This window comes from Trachypithecus francoisi, unplaced genomic scaffold (assembly GCF_009764315.1).
Source record: "Trachypithecus francoisi isolate TF-2019V2 unplaced genomic scaffold, Tfra_2.0 Lachesis_group18, whole genome shotgun sequence".
Classification (NCBI taxonomy): domain Eukaryota; kingdom Metazoa; phylum Chordata; class Mammalia; order Primates; family Cercopithecidae; genus Trachypithecus; species Trachypithecus francoisi.
In genome coordinates, this window is record NW_022681463.1 from 15845626 (window position 1) to 15851767 (window position 6142).

Below are 6142 nucleotides of genomic sequence, written 5' to 3' on the forward strand. Positions count from 1 at the left end.
TGGGAGAGCTGGCCTTGGTTAAAAAAAAGTTTTAAGGGTCTTAGATTTTCCTTGCCGGCGTTCTGTCCGTTGTCCCAGGTTGGCGTCTGCGGGCTCTGCCACGGTCAGGTGTCCTAGGCGCCCCAGGGTTGGGGGCAGAAACTGTAGGGATGGAAAAGTGTGATCCCTTTTTCCCCACCGTAACGTCACAGCCCACACGGCTCTAACAAGGCAGGTTACCTAGAGAAAAGCATAATAACTTCTTTATGTATTTATTTGTTTAATTTATTATTATTTTTTTTGAGACGGAGTCTCGCTCTGCCGCCCAGGCTGGAGCGCAGTGGCCGGATCTCAGCTCACTGCAAGCTCCGCCTCCCGGGTTTACGCCATTCTCCTGCCTCAGCCTGCAGATTAGCTGGGACTACAGGCGCCCACCACCTCGCCCGGCTAAATTTTTGTATTTTTAGTAGAGACGGAATTTCACCGTATTAGCCAGGATGGTCTAGATCGCCTGACGTCTTGATCCACCCGCCTCGGCCTCCCAAAGTGCTGGGATTACAGGCATGAGCCACTGCGCCCGGCCTGTACTTAAGTTTTTAAAAAGTAGAGATGGGGTTTCGCCCATGTTGCCCAGGCTAGTCTTGAACTCCTCGGCTCAAGCGATCCACCTGCTTTGGCCTCCCAAAGTGCTGGGATTACAGGTGTGAGCCACTGTTCCCGGCCACAGGTTTATGTAATCAAAGTTTTATGTGATACACAGCCTTCAGCAAGGAAGCACTAAGACAAGGGAACACTTTTGATGCTTAAATTCAATGAAGAGTGAACAGCCATGCAGAGATGGGAGTGGACGAAAGGGTGTGTGATCTAACCGCAGGAGACTGCGTGGGGAACCCAGCAGGGCCTGTCTTCCAGATCCTTCTTGGCCTCTCTGTGCAACATTCCTTCCTTCTGGGTGTGGGGCAGAACTTCTCTAGAATGAGGGTCTTCCAGAGAGAAGGGAGAGTGATCTTTCTAAGTTTGACGGCTTGCTTTTTATTTTTAGGAGAGGAGCTCTAGTTTCTATGGCCGCCTTGGGGAAGAGGAATTCTAGTTTCTATGGCTTGTCTGGGGGTGATGGGGACGGGTGGCAGGTGTCAGGAAGGCAGGAGAAGGTCAGAGAGACGTTGCTTCTGAGGTTTCTCCTGAGGCCTTCCAATCTGCTTTAGCTCACAGTTCTCGGCCTGCCAAAGCACCATCCTTTGGTGCATCGTTTTCTGAGCTCCAACACCAATATTATTTAGGATTTACATTAGGATTTGAAGTTGTATCCATGGAAACCAAAATTATGCCATCCAGTTTGGTGAGGAGAGAGCCCTGCTCTATGTAGAGTTTTGGGGTTTGGCGACAATTTCTCCCCTATATCCTGACCACAGGGAGGCCCGGGGGCTGAAACCACTTTTGTGATCCTTAGGAAACTTTGCTGTCAATTCAGAGGCCTCACCCAGCAAGTTGAATGCCAGAAATAGGTGGGGCTCCCCCTAGGAATGCATGGTCCTCCTTCTCCATTCTTGTTCTTCCGGGCAGAAAGCTGCAAATTTGCTGTCTCTAGTGGGCCGTGGGTTCTGGGATAGATGATGGGAGAAAGAGAAGGATAAAAAAAAGTCCTGTTAATGTCTGTGAAACTTTGCCTAGGTGCTCTAGTGCCCTCTTCTGGATATGTTGGAGTACTGCGGCTCAGGCCGAACTTGATGGAACCCCTTCGGCATTCTGGTGACGCCTGCAGACCTCTTTCCGGAATTATGTTTTAAAATGCATAAGATAAAGAGAATAATAAGGAAAATCATACTGAAATAAAGTTATGAAAATATCAAAATATTTTAAAAACACATTTATAGCTTATTTATTACCCTATTAGATTAAAATATCTAGCTTTGGATCTAATAACTACTATAATTTCAAAGTAGTGATGAGCTTGAACAACATTTGCAGATATCTGCAGCAACCATCATCTTGCATGAAAATATCCGTGATTTCTGTTGGTGACAAACTTATACACAGTGTGTCTATGGGTTCCCTAGGGCTGCCATAAAAAGTTCCACAAACTAGGTGGCTTAAAATAATAGAAGTGTGTGGTCTGACCGTTCTGGGGGCTGGAAGTCTAAGTGCAACGTGTCAGCAGGACCATGCTCCCTCCGCAGCCTGCAGAAGAGGAGGCTTCCTTGCCTCTCCCAGATTGTGGTGGCCCCATGCATTTCTTGGCTTGTGGCAGCACCCCTCCAATCTCTACCTCTGTCTTTCTACGGCCGTCTTCTCTCTGCATCTCTCTCTTCTTATGAGGACTCCAGCAGTAATAGTATATAAATTAATATAACAAAAATATAATATAATAATATAATCCAGGACACCCTGAATTGTATCCATGGAGCATAGATTAAGATCCTCTAGAAGTTATTTCAAGTTAATAAGTATTCATCACATTCATACCCTGTTCCCAGGAGAATCTCAAGGAATGTGAAGACATGAAAGATGCGCTTCCTTCGTTTGTGGAAGTTTTCTGTCTAAGTGGGATGAGATTTATACATGCAAAACAACCAAGAACACTACCCAGCAGTGTGAGACTTTGTGGCGTGAATTTCAGTGTTTCATCCTCCAGAGGCCCAGAGAAGGGAGAGGCTGTGTGGATGGGAGCAGCGGGCCATGTGTGGATGGGAGCAGCAGGGCATGTTTTATGGAGGCTGGGGGACTTGGTTTGGGTTTAGGATGCCGGGAGGATGGGACCCACCAGGACATATGTCAGGTGGTGGAAATAGCATGAGCCAAACATTAATAAAATCTCAGAGAACTCAAGCACCACAAAAAGATTTAACTCATACAAAAATGAAACTTGGGAAAGCGTACCACATTTAAAATCAATGGAAGATCTAATCTCCAGAAATAAATAAGAAAATGAGCTTGCATAATCAATTATGCTATTATAATGAACTCTACACAAAATGAGAGAAAAACATTCCGCTTAAACATTGTGTAATTTCCACTTCATTCTACAAATACTCCATGCAAAGGCTTAATTTCCCTAGTAGATAAGGAGCTCTAGATACAAACCAACAAGAAAAAAAGGACAAAAACAAAATGTTCAAAGAAAATGACCTGCCTACTCACAAATACAAAGGACAAAAGGTTCTGAAACATATAAAGAGATGTGCAATCTTACTCATAAGAAAAGTACAAATTAAAATTATACTCACGTCATTTTTATCTATTAGATTGGCAAAGATTAAAACACTTGATAATATACTGCATTGGCAACTCATTTCTTGCAGGAGGAGGGTGTAAATTGGTATAATCTCTTTGGCGGTCATTCTGGCAATATTTATCACAATTGCAAATACATACACCTTTTGAAACCTTTTGAAAATCCACTTCTTTTTGTTGCAGATACCCTTGCATGCATGAATATTACTTTTGAAAAGGTAATTAATTGCTCTTTGGCTTGCAAAAGGCTGGAAACAAAATGTCCACATAGCACATCTATACAGTGAAATAATAGGCAACTGTAAAAGAAAAAAATAATAAAGAATTCCTTTAAAACACTGCTGTAGGTGGGGGGGAAATATGTGCCTTCTACCCTTCTTGGTTCTCAGCTGGGGCCCCTGTAGCAAAAGACAGATGAACAAGAGAAAATAATACAAATTTATTTAAACTTTACCTGACCTGGAAGTCTTCATAAGGAAATAGGGACCTGAAGAAATGGTTACACCTGAGTGTTTCAGCCTCGATTTGATGAAGAGTGCTGAGTCATACAAAAATGTAGTAGGAGAGAAAAGGTATGCGCTAAGAGCAGTAAACTGGGGGAAAGTTAGCAAGGTCTGTGCATTCAGATTTTTCCTGGGGTCCCCTGGTCTCCAGAGATAAGGACAGTCTTTTCCTCCAGGAATAGGGAGGGCACCTCTCACATGAGGGTCTCCTGACCTACTCCAGGGGAAAGTCAGGGAGCCCTTTCTCTACTTACCTTTTCTCAAATGTCTTTGGCTTAAAATATTCACTATGCCAAGCTGCGTATTTTGGGGTAGCATCCTGAACGTCCCTCCCTACTACGGAATGATTTCTAAGCTATCGTGAATGAAAACAGCAGCAGTGCATGTATGTTTTCGCTCATAGACGAATAAGATATCCTACGAAGGTACACGTGATGCTGGCAACACTGGTTGCCACTACCAAGGCCTGGGAGAGGGACGTGCATCCTTCTGCACCTTCCAAATTTTGGACGACATCAATGCATAACCATATGCAGTAAGCTGATCACAATTTGGTAGTACTTTTGAATTACGACTGCTGTTACTAGCTTGTCTTTGATGCATTTATCCATTTGGCCAGTGGTTATGTGGCCAGCACAGAAGCACAGGGGCTGATCCAGCACCATCGTGGAAGGGCTGCTCTTGTCCGCAGTCTTCAGAGCTTCTGGTGTCCCAGAGTGGAGACTGTCCCACCATAAACCCTCCTCTGCCTAATATTCACTGACTTTCAACAGCAGTGGGTTATGATGCTATGAAAGTCTGTCTTTCTGCCCCTTGTGTCTTCAAATCCCCACCTCCCATAAGCGAGGGACTAAGAAACCAAGGAGTTGCCAGTGTAAAGAAGCACCGTCCTGTACACTGTAGAAGGACCGTGGACACTAGGAGCCACTGAGGACCCTGGTACGATGGAGCATGGGCAGATTTGCCCTTTGGAGACAAGATTTGATGGCCAGGCAGGCACCTGCTGCAATTATTCCAGTAACATCAAAGGTGGGTGAAAAACAAACCCATGTAGAACAAGCTGTAGCAGCCGTCAATCCCAGGTTATTTTAATTATGCATCCCTGGACAGAACTGATAAGTGGTAACTGGCTCTCTCCTACAGAAATGAATCAAGCCAGTGCCACAATACCTGGCTAATATGCACTTGAGTGGGGACATTTGCACAGTCCTTCACATTGCAGAGACTTGCTTGCACGGTTATCATGCCAGCTCTGCTGTTTTGGCCAAAGGTGCACAGTTTTGTCCCACTTTGTCCTTCTGTCGGAAGCCTCTTGTCCTCGTGCTGTCAGCCTTACCTCTGATTCCAGCCCAGGTGAGGGTGAACCGTTCCAACAAGTCTCAGCTCAAGCGAGCGCCATTTGTCTGTTGCATCCCATCCATGGCAGGCTGAAAAATGACCCCCCAAAGGTATGTCCATGTCATAGTTTGTAGAGCCTGTAAATGTGGCCTTATTTTGGGAAAAGGTCTTTGCAGATGTGACTAAAGGTCTTTGGATGAGGAGAGTGTCCCTTCTTATTGCCAGATGGGCCATGGATGTCATCACAAGGGTTCTTTTAAGAGAGAGGCAGAGGAAGATGTGAGGACACACAGAGGAGAAGGTGATGTGAAGATGAGGCAGAGGTCAGAGTGACAAGCCCACATGGCCACAAGCTTAGCTGGAGGAGGTCAGGAAGGATCCTCCCCTAGAGCCCTTGGAAGGAGGCAACAAGTATCTACAATAAACATGGGAATGCAGGTATCTTTTCAAAATACTGATTTTGCTGTCCTTGGGTATATACCTAGTAGTGAGATTGCCAGATCATATCTGTTCTATTTTTCATTTTTTGGGAACCTTTATACTGCTTTCCATTATGGCTGTGCTAATTTGCATTTCCACCAACAGTGTGAAAGGATTCCCTTTTTCTCCACATCCTCACCAACATACCTTTCATCTTTTTGGTAATAGCTGTTCTAACAGGTGTGAGGTTCTGTCTCCCTGTGGTTTTAATTTGCATTGCTCTAATGATTAGTGATGTTGAGCAATTTTTCATAGACCTGTTAGCCATTCATATGTCTTCTTTTGAAAACTGTTTATTCAGGTCCTTGGACCATTTTTCAAATCAGAGTATTTGTTTTCTTGCTATTGAATTGTTTGAGTTCCTAATATATTTTGGATGTTAACCCCTTATCAGATGCATGGGTTTATAATATTTTTTCCTATTCTGTAGGCTGTCTCTTCTTGCTGTTGCTTCCTTTCCTCCACAGAAGCCTTTTAATTGGATGCAATTTTGTTTATCTGGTTCCACTGTTGTTTCCTGTGCTTTGGGGGTTATATCCAAGAAATCACTGCCCAGACTAACTCATGATTTCCCCCTATATTTTCTTCTAGTACTTTTACAGCTTCCAGGT